Source organism: Cryptomeria japonica, chromosome 10 (assembly GCF_030272615.1).
Source record: "Cryptomeria japonica chromosome 10, Sugi_1.0, whole genome shotgun sequence".
Taxonomy (NCBI): Eukaryota; Viridiplantae; Streptophyta; class Pinopsida; order Cupressales; family Cupressaceae; genus Cryptomeria; species Cryptomeria japonica.
In genome coordinates this window covers 118,770,656-118,788,343 of record NC_081414.1, presented here as the reverse complement: position 1 = coordinate 118,788,343, position 17,688 = coordinate 118,770,656, and positions in this window count along the sequence as shown.

The following is a 17,688-nucleotide window of genomic DNA, read 5'->3' as shown; positions in this document are numbered from 1 at the left end:
CCTACATCCCTATCTGCGATATGTGATGGATCCATGTCGCCCTATGACAAAGAAAAAATATAAAAAATGTTAGCGAAATTAAACCAATAGACTTAGCAAAAAGAATTCATAATAAAATGGTATATTGGATTCATTAATTGGAGGTTGGTTAATTTAAATGGTATATAGTATGTACCACCCCCATGATATTAACTTTGTTTGTATCTATATGATTCAAATTGTAATCGATTAGAAGCTCGCCTGCACTTATTAATTTTATCGCACATATGAATACATGATTTCCCTCGCGCGCCTCAAATATGCAATTGGGTTGTTTATTAGTTGAACCAAGTTGCGTAATATTTATAAAACCTGCAATATTCCCTGTTGCTTTTGGCCAACCATAAATGTATATAGCCACTCGTTTACTTTGATCATTATCTTTCTGTTGTATATAATTTGCTGACAGTGCATACCTATGCATACTTTTTTTATATTTAATAATCCGCATCCAATTATTGTAATTGTAACAAGGTCCGAAAAATTCCATCAATTGAACTACTTTGTTGTAATAGACTTTTATGTCGTCCATGGAAAATAAGCCGAAACCATGTAACGACGAAGGTGCTATGTGATATATCCTATCGTTAACACAAAAATCGGTGTTTATTGGAGGAAGTTCCTTGGGAACCCATTGCTTTTGTAGATGTTTGTACCTCAGTGGCACCTCAATGTCATCTTTGGTCTCATCATTATAAGAACATGACCCCCCTTGAGAAAGGAAAAATTTCATGCATTTTTTGAATTTTCTTCTAATCTTTTGACCTCTTGTTGATCTCCCTATTGTAGACCTACTACATTCCTGCATTTCCCTCACTCGACGAAGACAAATCTGACAAATACCTATTTGGGGGTACCTAAACTCCATCAAATGAGAGAGTTAATTGGTAATGAGAGAGAAATTTTGCAAATGAGGGTAATGTTGATGAAGAAGTCGACCCTAAAGTTGATTTTGGGATTAAAATTGGAATAAGTCCAACTGGGGCCTCAAGTGTTGATAACTGTATTAGATTTGCTGCTAATGTCGAGGTTTGAAAAACTGAGGAAGTTTGTTTTCCAAGTAATTTTAAAAAAATAAACTGTTTCTATAGGGTGTATTGACTAGTTATACTTGTCCATCCATGAGAGTGTGTAGGATCCTTGTCAAAGGGGTTCAGGTTCCTGCACATGTAATTCAATTATCTTATGTTAGCTAAAAATTACATAGTATACAACATGAACAACATGAACTTTGTAGACAAAAAGAGTATTAAATAATAAAAAGATGTTCTCATCAAAATCATTGTAAATTTTTTAATTCCTTACCTTTACTTTATGTAGACTATGCAGGATCCTCAACTAAATGGTTGACGATGTCTATAGTCAATGACCTGTTCCCACCAAGGGTGACAACATCACACATGGACTATACATGAAATCAACACCATCAATTGAGCATCATAAGCATTACTACATTTGTAAGTTGATAAACAATAAATATATACATATCATAAGCATCATAAGCATCACATGATGTATCATCATATATGTAATTGAGCGTCACAATTAGCATCACATATGTGTCATCATAAACATGTAATCCATCACATAGGTAATAAACAATCCACATTCTATAAATAAACACAAATTTCAAAAAATGTCACATGCATCATCATAAACATGTAATCCATCACATATGTATTTTAAATCAACGTCCATCACATAGCTAATAAACAATCCAAATTCCATAAATAGACAGAAAGTTTTAAAAATGTCACATAAATAGTCACTCCCTATCTCCATCTCCATCTTAAAAGGTGCATTGTGAATTAATTATGTAATGGCATTAGAATTCAAAACAATGATTTAATTATGTAAAAAAAATTCTATCAAGAAATCAATATTAAATGGATAATATACTAATCGCATAACTCATACATTTCATTCATCATCATCATCATCATCATCATCGTCGTCGTCGTCTTCGCCATCATCATCACCATCATCACCATCACCATCACCCTCACCATCACCATCATCACCATCAGCATCATCATCATCATCATCATCATCATCATCGTCGTCGTCATCGTCTTTGCCATCATCATCACCATAATCACCATCACCATCACCATCACCCTCACCATCATCACCATCATCATCATCATCATCATCATCATCATCATCTTCTTCTTCTTCTTCTTCTTCTTCTTCTTCATCGTCATCATTGAGAAATTGTCGATCGTGATCATCATCTAATTCATCTTCTACTTCTTTGGTATCTTCTTCTTCCATCACATTATACTTTATCGGCCTTCCTCTTGGATCATGTCTAACAACAAATGACCAACCCGGTTTATGTGGAACCTCTGAGTAAAATACTTGCTCACATTGGCTTGGAAGAACATAGGGCTCATCCTCAACTAGTTCAAATGACCTTGTATTAACCATTGTAAAACCATTATCATGTTCAATAATAGTTCTATCAGGATCATTTTTATTCAATCGTAGCCTGTACCATTTGATGACAAACAAAACTAATTTGAAGGAATTAAAGTCACATTCAAGTATATCATCCAAAATTCCATAGTATCAATTTTGAGATTGTTGAGCATGTATGTCATTTCTAGATGAAATATTTGTCACCTCAAAGACTGCAGTGATGCCATAATCACAAGTTTTCTTCGTGTCATCCAACTTTTTTATGCAAAATTTATGACCATTTCAACACATAGCGTTGTAATGTTTGACCTATGATATGTCAAACATGTAAAATTTATTGTGTTGTGAGTTGATAAACAAATGGGTGATTAATAAATTTATACGTACCTATTTATCTCTTAAACAATATGATAAATCAATTTCCCTTTGCGTAACATTGGAATCTCCATTATGATGAGCTTCTTTAACCAATGAAGCCACACCTTCCCATGTTAATGTGCATCCAAAATATTGACAGCGTTCAATCCATATCGTCATCCAATCAAGATTGTTTGCAATATACAAATGTAGTGCATCCCACTCTCAACCAACTGTACAAAAAATAAATAGACGTCTTACAACCGAATTATTTTGAAGATTAAGAATTAATTAACTATAATAACATCTTATAATTACCTCTCACTTTCCTCAATTTACCTTTCCCCGTCAAGTACTGCACTTCGAATTTGTTAATGGGGTTGGGATCCCAAATGCGATCCACGTGGATCTTTGCTGCAAACTTAGGAAGATATTCAGAAATGTACACCATAGTCTGGTATACCATATATCCCTCCACCATAGAACCCTCGGGATGTGCTCTTTGTCGAACCAAAGACTTCAAAAATTTCAAGTGCCTCTCAACCATCCACATTGACCTAGTGTGTACAAGTCCACACAATTCAATCCCCTCAATTTGGTGTATGAGGTAGTGTTCTTGTGCATTGAAAAAAGCTGGAGGTAGACACTTTTGCATTTCACACATAAATGAGGAATTTTTCTCTTCCAATATTTTATATCTTCTTTATGGATTTCTTTACATGACAACCACCTACAAGATATTCAAGATGCAAAAAAATATATTACATAACAAGTAAAACAAATCGCAAATATAATATCTATACAACAAACTGAACAAATATCACTACTTACCTCGTGTATTTTCCAAGATCATATATGACTTGCTTGACATTATTGTCGAAGTCGTTTGGGAGAGATAGAGGTAGATTGTACTGCAACAATTATAAAATTATCTTTTCATTTTTTTCTAACATAATACAATGAAAAGTACACGTATGCATAGTACTTAAATACATAGTAAAAACACAAGAACATGAATTACCTTAATGAAGGTATGCCAATCATGCATTTTCATCCCTGGACCAAATTCACTTTTCTTTGATATGAGATTGTTTATGTTCGTAGCAAATCCCGTGGGAAATCGAATTTTTCGTATGACTTCTTTTATAGCATTGCTTTGCTGCTCCGTTAATAACCAAGGAAGTTCACTTATATTAATCTGGTCTCCATGGCTATTTGATTGAATGACATTTATCATTGCATGATTGGAATCTTGAATGTCACTACATATTTTGACAATTTTTTCTTTATCACACCTTCCATCCAATATTCTTTCCAATATGCAAAGTATCAAACAAATGCACAATTTGTAACTACTCATAGTAGGGCAACCTACTAAATTGTCGTGGATAACTTTTTAGTCCCTTAGGAAGGTGGTCATTTATGCCTTCACGACCTTCATGATCATCAATCACATCATCAGTAAACAAAACAAAATAGAAAAGATTGTAAAGTTCTGATGCCAATAGTTAGTAAGATGAGAGCGGGGGGTGAATCATACAAACTTAACTTGTTCAATATATTCAACTGATTCAACCTTAGTAGCTTATACTTCAGAATATGTAACCAAAACTGTAAAACATTCAAACTTATGAACAGATAACATCACAACACATATAACACCAGATTTAACGTGGAAACCCAAATAGGGAAAAACCACTGTGGGATTTCGGACCCGCTAAGAAATATACCCTTCTAGAGTATGCTCAGTTAAAAGCAAATCTTGTTAAAGATTACAAACACATTGCTAGATGTGACCCGGTTAAGGAATTTCCCTCAGACTTGTTAGAGTCTTGCACTTTGTTAGAAGTGACCTTGTCAAAGGATTTCATATACTCATTTCGAATGTTATTTTGCTAAAGGGTTTACAAATAAGACTGTTAGGTCCACTTGGTTAAGAGATTTCCTGTCACTTACAAAATAAATAACAGTAATAAACTATATCTGCAACTTCACATCTGAAATGCTAAAGCAGATTCTTTTTGCTCAAAACAATCTTGTCATAAGACTTATCTAGTCCTTTGTTGGGCTTGCTAGGCTTCTCAATCTATTCTTCAATCAGATCTTCAAGCTTCTGAGCTCGATAAACAATCCTGTAGCATCACTGTACATACATTTGCCTGCATACATTGTTTATCAACAATTCCTTATTTATAAACAATTTCTAACTGCTTAATCTTTTGATCTGAAAACATTTTACCTCACCTTGGAACTTGCATTCCCTCCTAGGAACTTGTGCTAGGTTATTGCGGTTCAATCTGTGTTGTAGATTTTCCTCTTGATTTTTCATTGCCGTAGATCATTAACAATAACTTCTTGCACGACATACCAATCATTTATTCATCTCCATCTCATCAACATCCTTCATTAAATAATGCTTTTATCCATCCAATGTGATCTATTATAACTCGGTTGTTACTCGGTTAATACTGAACTTCGCTCGGTAGACATTCTGCCTTCTATATGCGGGAAAAGCGGGTCGATAGAACTTGAAATGTGAAAAATGGAGCTCTAGGGAGCCTTGCTCACACACCCACAGGACTTCTTGGTGCAAGTTATGGAGTCATGAAAGATGACTCAACTTCCCAAGGATGGTTCCATGGTTCTCTATCTTACAAGGTCCCTCAAACCAATGTTTTTGCTCTCAGATCACTGAGCAAAGTGGTTTAGGGATGACAAATGCAAGAATGAGGGATGCTTTAGTTGATTTTAAGATGAAATGCATCCTAAGCTATGCATGATCCTATAAATACAATAAACTAGTTATAAGATGACAAGATTAGTAACAAGACTATCCTAGCATGCTATATTAGTCTATGATTAAGCTAAATGATAAGGAAAATACTCTAAACATGCATATTTAGATTAATTCCTATTGAAAAAAGAGACTAAATGATGAGCGTAAAATGATATATTAAAGCTTGTATGGATTTGAGTATAAGTGTGATGCTAAAGACTTGGATATACCAAAATGGAGGAATGAGAGCTCTATTTATAGCAAAAATAGGGCAATGGATAGTCAAGATTGAAAGAGTTAATCAAGGGCTAAGTTTGAAAGTTGGGAATCCATGTTTGCAATTGACACCAATGAAATGGTGACAAATGTCAACATAAGACTAGGTTAAGAAGAGAGTTAGGAAGCATTAAATGCTTGAGAAGACCTCATGGTTATCTTAGGGGTAAGGGTTATGGTTAAGTTAGGGTTACCCATTGGATTAAGTTTTAATCCAAAGGATAAACTCTTGTGCAAATGATGAAGGGATAACCATGGTCAAAGAAATGAATGTTTGATGAGACCCTTGAGTTACATGGAGGTTGAGTTAAAAAAAATTCTTTAATCATGCTAGAGGGTTGAGTTAACCATTAATGGTTAGGAAGACTTGGAAAATTAAGTGGTTAAAGCCTTTAAGGGTTTCCAAAGACTTTGAGGATTTGAGAAGTGACCTTCCCTTGCTTAGGGATGTGACAAAGTTTATGAGATGGGTTTAGGCTAATTAGAAGCGATTAGAAGAATCTAGAAGGGGTTAGGAATAGGGTTTAGGAAGCAAGTGGGAGGTGTAGGATTTTGCAAGAGGATGAAGGGATAATAGGCTTTAATTGAATAAAATGGATTTAATTCAATTTGGTTGCAATTGGGGAAATTAAATAAATTAGATTTATTCAATTTTAGGATAACTATTTAATTAAATTTGAATTTAATTTAAAAAGTGGATAGGGGATTTAATTTAATAAAATGATTTATTCTATTAAATGGTAAAAGAGGTATAGTGAATTTAATTTAAATAAATTGAGTAATTTACTTAATTTAAATAGAGGAATGTGGGTTATTCAATTAAATTGGATTTAATTAAATAGAGAAATGAACATAAAATATTCATTTAGGAATATGATCATTTTTATACGTCTACATTTTGCCCCTCTTTGAAGTGACGTGTGTGCACATGTTAATTCAAAGAAAATGATGTGTCGTCGCAATTTTATGATCAATGTTGTTTTTATGGATTTTCATGTCGTGCCCCAAATTTGATGTGTGATGCCCCGAATTTGATAATTGATGGTGATAATGCCCCCTCGGGAGATGAATCAAAATTTTGGAAAATTTGATTTGATTTGATAATTGTGTTTGTTTTGCAAAATTTGGCTAGGTGAAATGTTTAAATTGATTCATCTCCTGATAATTGACATGTGTGAGGGTATGAGGGAGACCATGAGAAAATTACATGCTCATTTCCCTAACCCTAATTTTATTTTACCCTATAAAAGGGAAAAAGTGCATTGTTTTATCTCATTTGTGCTTGTTGACCTTGGAGAAAGATACTTTTGGAGAGAAGACAAAATGCCTATTCCATATTTTATGCATCGATTCGAGTGCATTCAGATGTATCGAAGGCCTGTCGTGTATGGACCACTGGTAAGTCAACCCTTTTGACCCCTTTTTAATTTTTAATTTGGTTGTTTTTGGTCAGTTTTTGAATTTTGAAATGCGGTTTTCACGTTTTGGCACATATGGGTCTTAGTTTAGCGCATACGAAAAATTTCCTAGCACATAGGGTTGTATTTTCGGGTAGCATCTGAAAACATTTAGGGTAGCGCATGGAGTTTTTAGGTTAGCACATGGCCTTAGGTTAGTGCCCGAGGGACACAGGGTAGCGCTTAGGGTTAAAAGGGTAGCGCATCGGGTAAACCTAGCGCATAGGGTGCATAGGCGGTCGCATGGGCAGGGGTAAGTAGCACGTAGGTTAGACCTAGCGCATAAGGTTGAATAGGTAGCGGAGACGCGGGATAGGTTAGCGCATGAATCGGGTTTAGTACTTAGGGTAGATTAGTTGGCGCATGGAGAAAAAAAGATAGCACGTAGAGTTAGTCTAGCGCATAGAGTAGATAGGATAGCGCATGGAGAAAATAGGGTAGCGCATGGATATGGTTTAGCGCATAGCCAAATTTAATTAGCGCATGCAGTAGGTTTTACAAGATAGGATGATTTGTGAATGTAAAAAATTACGTAGGATAAGGTCAGTTTTGCCTGGAGAGGTGGATTTTTGCCATTTGCTATGTCAACTATCATGTTTTTGATAGTTTGTCCAATATGAGTACTGATATAACTTGGTTTGATTTGCGAATTTTTCAAGTTATTTATGTAGATATTAATGTGTTTGTGATCTAAACTTGATTTTATTTGCATTGTTTCAAGTTAATATGTGTGGAGCTTGAATTGTGTTACAAGCTGATATGATTGTGGAACTTGAGTTGTGTTACAAGTTGATATAGGTTGGAAACTTGAGTTGTTTTACAAGTTGATATGGGTGGGAAACTTGAATTGTTTTACAAGTTTATGTGATGTGGAGAATTGAGTTGTGTTACAAGTTTTGATATGGTTTTTGAAAACTTGAGTTGTGTTACAAGTTGATATGGAATGAGATGATGTCGAACTTGATTAGATTTACAAAATGTTTCAAGTTTTTGATGTGATTTTGATTTTGATATCTTTGTTTTGATGAGGAAACTAATATTGGACTTGTTTTTCTTTTTGACAGGAGCGATTGGGAGTGGTTCAGTTGCGTGAGCAGTTCCCCAAACCATGAGCATTGATACCACGATTGGCACAGGCTGACTTAGATATTATTGAGAGATATGGCCTGTCGTCTCTATTAGATATGCCTCGGTTTACTATGAATCGGGTTTTACTCACAACACTCGCAGAGAGATGGAATAGTGATACGAATACCTTCCACTTTGCCACAGGTGAGATGACGGTGACTCCTGAGGACTGTTATAGGATATTGTGGATTCCTGTAGCAGGTGCCTTATTGCCATATGAGCAGATAGAGGAGGGCAAGACAGAGGCACTGTGTCGCATATTTCATGATGAGACAGTTTGTGGATATGAGATCCCTTGGCAGGAGTTCTTGGATTTGGACTATGTGCCTCTTCCATCAGTACTAGCAGGTTTTATTGGTGGATTCCTATGTCCCGACCGTAGGTCGAAGGGATTTTTTGTAGGATGGGGATTGGTTTTAGAGGAGATGGTGACACAAGGCTGCACATTCGCATGGGGGTCAGCCATGTTAGCCCATTTATACAGGGACTTACATGAGGTGGTATACCTGGGTTACGACAGTTTGTCAACTGGTGTGACACTTCTATAGGTATGGTGTTGGGAGCACATTCCAGTAGCTAGGCTACTGGTGGATAGAGATGGGCCTATTGGGCGGGCATATGCATACTGATACAGGGGGTTAGTTGTCCAGCGGAAGCTGGGCAAACTCGAGCACTAGAGGAGGGTATTGCATGACATTGATAGGGTCGTCTGTCGACCGTATACAGATTGTGAGGTATGGGCCGAGGATGGGCTGAGATGCTGTATGTTTTTATGAGTCAGTTTTTGATAGGGAAGACGCCCTTTATGATCAAGAGATTTCAGGTTGGTAGAGTTTTGCGACAGTATGGTCAGCAGCAGGGGATACCACAGGGGACCTACTTGTATGCGCATCAGAGGAAGGATATACCGGATTGGGGTCTGACTATTGATAGTGGAGTGGTTGTAGAAGAGTTTTCCAACTTAGTGGGCCATATATGGGACTACACTCCTGAGATATTAGATGTTGGGATGATACATGAGTTTGTGGGTTTGTTCGCAGCTCGTGTCGTGGCTAGGATATTAGATCCTGAGGAGATACGACCTGCTTTTGATGATGATGAGGATGAGGTAGGGGGAGATGGTGATGAGGGAGATGATGGAGGTGGAGGAGGATGATGAGGGAGAGGATATCAGGGGAGTGTAAAGTGGAAAATCGCGATCGAACCCTAAGTGTTCCCCCCACCACTCTAAGGAGAGAGAAAGGAGGTCACTAGGGTTGACGGCTTTCACTTAGGAGAGACTTGACATTCAAAAGAGGGGTTGAAACCCACAAGATCCAATCCCACACAATGCAAGATTGAATTCTAAATGAGTTTCAAGGGTTAAGACAGCAAGGCTACCCTCTTTTGTAAAGAATGTAGATAGAAGGATTGAGCTAGGAATGCATGTAAAGTGAGAAAGATTCACTTATAAACAGAGATAGGAATATAGGATGAAGCTATGGACTTGGAATTAGTAGTAAAATGTCGAGACAATGCTGTCCTGCAAATTTGAGCGAAAGTTGACGGGACGATGGCGCCCGGCGTGCACACGGTCCTCCGAAAAATCCGTGAAACGAAGGGGGATCTGTTCGTCTCTACACAAGGATTCCAGATCTTCAATTACAGCCGTGTACCTGCAACCTACACACAGAAAAGAGAGGACGATTGGGGGGTTAGGGATTAGGGGTTTGCCCTTAGGTCAAACCCCAGTTTTGGAATTAACCAAGAAATGAGAATGCTGTAAATGTAAATGTTTGTAATGTAAACAAGTATTGATACCTTGTTGTAAGAATGTTTGTATTCCTACATGCGAAGGTGTAAATGTTGTTGTATGTTGTATGTTGTATGTGATCTCCTCTTCAATGGTTGAATCCTTGTCTTGAATGCAACACTTAGCCTTGAATGGAGACTTAGAATGCTCAATTGCTTGAAAGAATGCTTGAATGCTTGAATGTTTGAGTGTTTTAGTATCACTTCTGCGTCTTGTACACATATGTCCTTCCTCCTCAAAATGGGAGAGGAAATGTAGTTTATATACTTGTCAATTAGGGTTGAAGGACTGATTTTTCTGACCTTAGGCCGACCAGGAAACATTATTTCCCAAATTGCAAACATAAAGACCCAAGGCCCAAAAGAGACCGGGCCCAAAATAGGGCCAGGGACCAGGGCACTGGGTGCCATGGTCCCACCTCCAGGGATAGCAGGGTGCAAGGAGGATCAGGCCAGGGTGCTAAAAAATGCAGTTTTTGATGTCATAAACAAGTTTCGGGGTCTCCATTCAGGTTCAGTGTTGTGTCACCATCGTGAAGACCCAAATGCAATCGAAATTGCAAGTGTCACAATTTTAGGACATTACATTTAGCCCCCACTTTAGCGGGAGTATAAGTGTACGCCCATACTTCCGGTAAAGTACAAGGAAACAACATTGAAAGACTTTCACCACGTCAAGGAGGCAAGACACACCAAGCCCCTAGTGGACTAAGGATCTTATGACTTCGATTGACAAAGTAAAAGGGAAGATCACGAGGGAGAACCATGACTGTCAGTAGTAAGGTTCCCTCACTATGAGTCATGCAAGAGAAATACCAAAAATTTTCAAGGCAAAGCTAAGTTCGCCAAGAAATTTTCAAGTATCCTGAAGAGATAGACGGGGTGAATGCCCCCCTACGTTAAAGAGATCGCACATGCCTCAACGGGGGTGATTGCTTTAAGGTAGTGATACACATAAGAAATGAGAAGGGAAAGGAGCACGTTATCACAAAGATTTAGCCCCCAAGTGTGAGATAAACCCAAGGATAATAGACACAAATCACAAAGCACGAGGTGACTTCGCTTTCCTCGGGGTCAGTATGCTGTATGATAATTCATGTATATCATATGTATGTATGCATAATTGTTCTTCATTCCCCAATCAAGGAGGGTCACCTAGAAGAAGGGAACACATGTGTCTTTTGAGTCAACATGAGAGAGACCAAAAGAGATCTCAATGCTTTGCATCGTCCTCAAGTAGACAACACTAAGGACAACAAATAGAAGAATGAGAATAACACATAGAGGAAGTAACAAAAGAAAGAGAGGAGGAGAGAATCTGCTATGCTAATGAAACTAGTCTAGCACGTCATCTACCCCCCGATCTTGCTGATCAATATTTCGGGAAGGCAGGGAACACGCTAGAGGAGGAACATCCAACACAGCAGATGGAGCTATCACAAGATCCAAACAAGGGCTATGTTCATGTTCCAAGCCATGTTGTTCTTGTCTAGGAGCTAGGATAAGTGCTTTAGAAAATTCGTTAGATAAATGGTTATCAATATCAACAAATTCATATTCACTATCAGAAGCAAGAGAAGTAACATTTTCATCATGAATAACATTTTCATCTATATCATCATCAAGATTTATAAAAATAGGATCTTTAACTCGCACAGGATCAAAACCATCATGCATCTTATGTTTAGGAGATTTTGGCTCAATTTTCGGCTGAGGAGAAAATGGAAGAATACTAGCTGAAGGTGTTTTTGGAGATTGCAAAGTTTGAGAAGCAGCTGCCTGAGCTCTAAGACGACGCTTTCATCGGCGTTCACGCGCAGAACGATTTCTTCTAGTCTTAGTAGGAAGTGGAGAAGATTGAGGAGGAGGAATGTTCTCATCCTTATCACTTGGGTGTTTAGGTTGTGGTTTCTTAGGTTGGATAATAGGAGAAGAGGAAGGAGGAGGAACTGCTCCATATAAAGGAGGAATATTTGGTTTAGGAAGGAGACCAAGTCCATCATGACGAGGAGGTATAGGTCTACTTTTAGAAAGCTTATTAGACATAGACATAGTCACATCCATAGGAATGGGTTGGGAATCTTCTTGAGGAAAGACATTAGTTTTATCTTTCAAAGGAAGAACTTCCTTCTCAAGAACGATAGGAATATCAAGTTTGGGTGTTCTAGGTTCACTTAGAGATAGGATCATATCTGTTTTCCACTTTTGATAAGATCTGAAAAGATGATCACTTCACGGAGGAAGAGATTGGAATTGTTTAAGCCAAAAATAATCAATAAAAACGCTAGAAGTTCTTTCAGCTGGTTTAAAGAGACTATGATTGACAGTAACAACTTCACCATTATGGGGAAATTTCAAACATTTATGAATAGGAGAAGCAATAGCTTTGATGGAAGATAGCGAAGGATAGCCTAGCTTCACACGAAATTGTTTGGATGAAGGAATAATAGCAAAGTTCACATCAAGGGATTTGTTATGGACCTCAATAGGTAATGTAATAGAACCAATTGTAGGAGAAGAAAATGCATCAAATAATTTCACAATCACATCTGTTTTGTCATAGATCACTTGATTCAATTGTAAAGTAAAGAGAAATTCTTCAGTAATAACATTAACCATGCAAGAAGAATCAATAAGCACTCCACGGCAAGGTGTATTCTTGACTTTTGCAACTATGTATAAAGGACCATCAGGTGCCCTGATAGTTTCACTAGAATCAAATGTGATGGAAGGTTCTTTAGGGTTTTCTTGCTGCTCTACAAAGTTAATCACATTCGGAGTCATAGACACAAGACCATCAGATGAGAAAGAGGAATCATTAGTCTCAATCACATTAGAGGTATGAGAAGGTAATGGATCAGTAAAAATCTTAAGATTTTGGTTAGGAGGAGCTACAGATGTGTTGCCTTTATCATTCATACCAGAAATAGAGATAGTATTATTATCAATCAAATCTTGAATTTTACCCTTTAAAGCAAAACATTTTTCAGTGTCATGCCCAGGTTGACGATGAAATTGACAAAAAGATTTGTTATCAAAATAGAGTGAATTAATCTTTGTAGGATCTATTTGCCTTATAGGAGGGAGAGTAAGCACATTTTGTTCCAATAACTTATTCATAATACTATGCAATGATTCATTCAAAGGAGTAAACTTTCTTTCTTTCTTGAAAAACTTAGAAATAGGAGGCACACCTGATGCTGCATTCACATTGTTGTTGATGATGTTTTTATTGAACTTAACGGACTCTCTGTTCGGTTTAAACTTTCCAAATGGTTGTTGACTACTATCACCCTTATCACTCGGAGCCATAGGATTTGCTTGTTCCATTTGACTCACAGTTAGTTGATAATTGTGAAGAGTTGCACACAACTGTTGGAAAGAAGTAAACTTAGAAAATAGAAGTTTTTCTCTAATATCTTTTTGTAAATTAGAAATAAAGATTCTTTGAATATCATTGTCAGGCACTGGAAAAGAGATTTGAGCATACAAATGCTTATATCTACCAATGAAATCAGTCACTTTTTCTTTAACACCTTGTTTACAATGCATTAAATCAATCAAAGTAACTTTAGGACTTATATTGTTTTGAAATTGTTGAATAAAATCATTTGCAAGTTGTTCGAAAGAAGTAATAGAATAAGAAGGCAACGAGCAATACCATTGTAGGGCTTTATCTCTTAATGTCCTAGTAAACAGTTTTGCAAGCAACCTTTGGTCATAAGCAAAATCGGTACATATTGTTTGAAAGGTCTTAACATGTGTTAGAGGATCACCCTTACCATTATAAAGCTCCAACTGCGGGATTTCAACATGCTTAGGAGTGATAGCTCGAACAATGTCAAGAGAAAGTGGGCTCGCAACATCAAATGTGGGCACACTAAACTTAGATTGATTCATAGAGGCAATTTGTTGTTGTAAATAAGAGACAGTTTGTGCAAGATTGTTAATGGTCACTTCAGTCAAAGAGTTCATATTAGACGTGTTAGATTGTGATGGAGGTATTATGTTATTGAAAGAAGGTATTGATTGAGAGTAAGGTGGCGGGACACTATGATAGTTAGTCATAGGAGATGGTTGGAAAAGAGGAGCACTACAAGGAGGAATGGAATGGTTGAATGAATTGCCCCCTTGCGTCATGTTCATTTGTGGAGATGTAATAGGAACACTTATTGAAGGAATGAATGAAGAAGTTGGATTGAATGAAGGAAGAGGGTTAATTGAAGAGGAAGGATTGCCCCCATGACTGGTGATCATAGGCGGAATGTCTTGTATAGAAGTAGTCATTATGTTTGATGTAAAGGTAGGTATGCTAGCAATAGAAGTTGTCAACGAAATAGAATGATTGACTTGAGTGGGAGGTTGTGTATAACCTAAAGTTTCGGCACAACTCTTCATAGGCATCACATTTGAATCCATGATGTGTGCAATACCACGCAAAATATCAATTCCATTCTTATCACTTTGAACCATACAATTTAGACCCTCAATTAATGAAAGAGCTTGACTATCGGGATACTCTTGAGACATCCATTACTGAAAATCATCAAATTGGTTATCCAATTTCGAAAGTTGTTCTACAGAAACCTCATGGAGAGCTTCTTCATCATTAGGAGGATTAGAGGAATTACCCGTGTCCTCGTTAAAAAGGCTATTCAAATTAGGTTCCATCTCCTCAGTAATTAAACCTTGGAAAGACTTAATTCTAATGCTTCGTCTAACGGGAATAGTGTAAGTAGGGCTTATTGTTGTAAAACTCATGCACTAGAGAGGGAGAGAAGATTTTGAATTTAGAGGTAGCAAATTTCAATACAATCAGCCAATCTCCTAGATTTAGGCTGTTAAATGCAATCACGACAATCTCCCGAATTTTCGGAAAAAAAGTCAGGGACTGTGGCGAACAGAGTGCATGCGGTCATCGCAACTTTTTTTGAAATTTTCAGGGATGAAAGTTATGATGATTTTGAAGCTAATCTGAAAAAATCGAGTGATTTTATGATCTGTAGATAGGCCAAATTAAAGTTGCAATCTCAAAATTGAACCCTACCAAGATTGTTGAAAAATGCAAAATTTGAATTTTGAAAAAAAAATGGACACTGAAATTTTGAATTTTATGATTTTAGAGGGAATACTAAGAGCAATGCAAGCTTTGAAATTTAAAAGTTGACTCAATTTCACGCAAAATTCAATTTTGAAAGCGGAAATCAAAGTTGTTGCAATTAAACACTTAATTTCAAAAGTCACAAATTGCTAGAATTTGAATAAAGCACTGAAATTTTGAATGAGCGCCAACACACTTTTCAGATTTAGGACAGTAAGAGCACAATTTTGACACAAAATTTCAATTTCAACAATTTTTGAATGATTAGGAGCCTTAATCCAAGCAATCACTAGACCAATTTTGACCTTAATTTTGAAAGTGTTAGAATTGATGAAATCAGCCAAGATTTTGAATTTTAGCAGAAAAATACAGTAAGATCTAGCTCCCGAAATTTCAAAAAAAATGTCGAGGATGATGGCGCTCGTGGTGCACACAGTCCTCGCAACTTTATTCCAAATTTTCAGGGATGAAAGATATTATGATTTTGTTGTGGGATCCAAAGTTACAGCTGATTTGGAGATGTTTTGATCAGTGAAATTATCAGTCAAAGGTTGAATCAAGAGGGTTTCAAAAATTAGGGTTTTGACACAACCACTTAATTTTCAGAATTAAAGCACAAATATGAATTGATAATTTGCAATAGAAGGGTAGATCTGAAACAAGCATTCACAATTAAACATTTCACAAGCTTAATAACTAAAAAGAAAATTTAGGGTTTTTATGCAATTAACCTCTAAAATTTTGCAAAAGATCAAATTTTGTAATTAAGGAAGCAAATTTTTTAGATCTAACCATGAATAATCAGAAAGGATATTCATGTCGGGTTCACCAAAATGTAAAGCGGAAAATCGCGATCGAACCCTAAGTGTTCCCCCAACCACTCCAAGGAGAGAGAAAGGAGGTCACTAGGGTTGACGGTTTTCACTTAGGAGAGACTTTACATTCAAAAGAGGGGTTGAAACCCACAAGATCCAATCCCACACAATGCAAGATTGGATTCTAAATGAGTTTCAAGGGTTAAGACAGCAAGGCTACCCTCTTTTGTAAAGAATGTAGATAGAAGGATTGAGCTAGGAATGCATGTAAAGTGAGAAAGATTCCCTTATAAATAGAGATAGGAATATAGGATGAAGCTGCGGACCTGGAATTAGCAGTAAAATGTCGAGACAATGTTGTCCTACAAATTTGAGCGAAAGTTGATAGGACGATGGCGCCCGGCGTGCACACGGTCCTTCGAAAAATCTGTGAAACGAAGGGGGATCTGTTCGTCTCTGCACAAGGATTCCAGATCTTCAATTACAGCCACGTACCTGCAACCTACACACAGAAAAGAGAGGACGATTGGGGGGTTAGGGATTAGGGGTTTGCCCTTAGGTCAAACCCCGGTTTTGGAATTAACCAAGAAATGAGAATGCTGTAAATGTAAATGTTTGTAATGTAAACAAGTACTGATACCTTGTTGTAAGAATGTTTGTATTCCTACATGCGAAGGTGTAAATGTTGTTGTATGTTGTATGTTGTATGTGATCTCCTCTTCAATGGTTTAATCCTTGTCTTGAATGCAACACTTAGCCTTGAATGGAGACTTAGAATGCTCAATTGCTTGAAGGAATGCTTGAATGCTTGAATGCTTGAATGTTTGAGTGTTTTAATATCGCTTCGGCGTCTTGTACACATATGTCCTTCCTCCTCAAAATGGGAGAGGAAATGTAGTTTATATACTTGTCAATTAGGGTTAAAAGACTGATTTTTCCGACCTTAGGCCGACCAGGAAACATTATTTCCCAAATTACAAACATAAAGACCCGAGGCCCAAAAGAGACCGGGCCCAAAATAGGGCCAGGGACCAGGGCGCTGGGCGCCATGGTCCCACCTCCAGGGACAGCAGGGTGCAAGGAGGATCAGGCCAGGGTGCTGAAAAATGCAGTTTTTGATGTCATAAACAAGTTTCGAGGTCTCCATTTAGGTTCAGTGTTGTGTCGCCATCGTGAAGACCCAAATGCAGTCGAAATTGCAAGTGTCACAATTTTAGGACGTTACAGGGAGGAGAGGAGATAGAGGTAGAGATGGGGGTGGAGGAGGAGTGCGGGCGGAGAGAGAAGTTCGATGAGCCATGATGGATAAAGGGAGAGGAGGTTGGCGATTGGAGTAGGGAACGAGGGGAGAGTGGGAGAGGTGATCGCAATGGTGGGAGGGACTGATGAGTCAAGATTACTAGCACAGAGAAGGAGGACTAGTGAGTTACCTCCACCAGCACCAAGGATAGGTATAGGGATAGGGGGTACCCCTTCATAGGTGCCCCTATGGTTCCGGATCCCGACACATGTGGAGAACACCCAGAT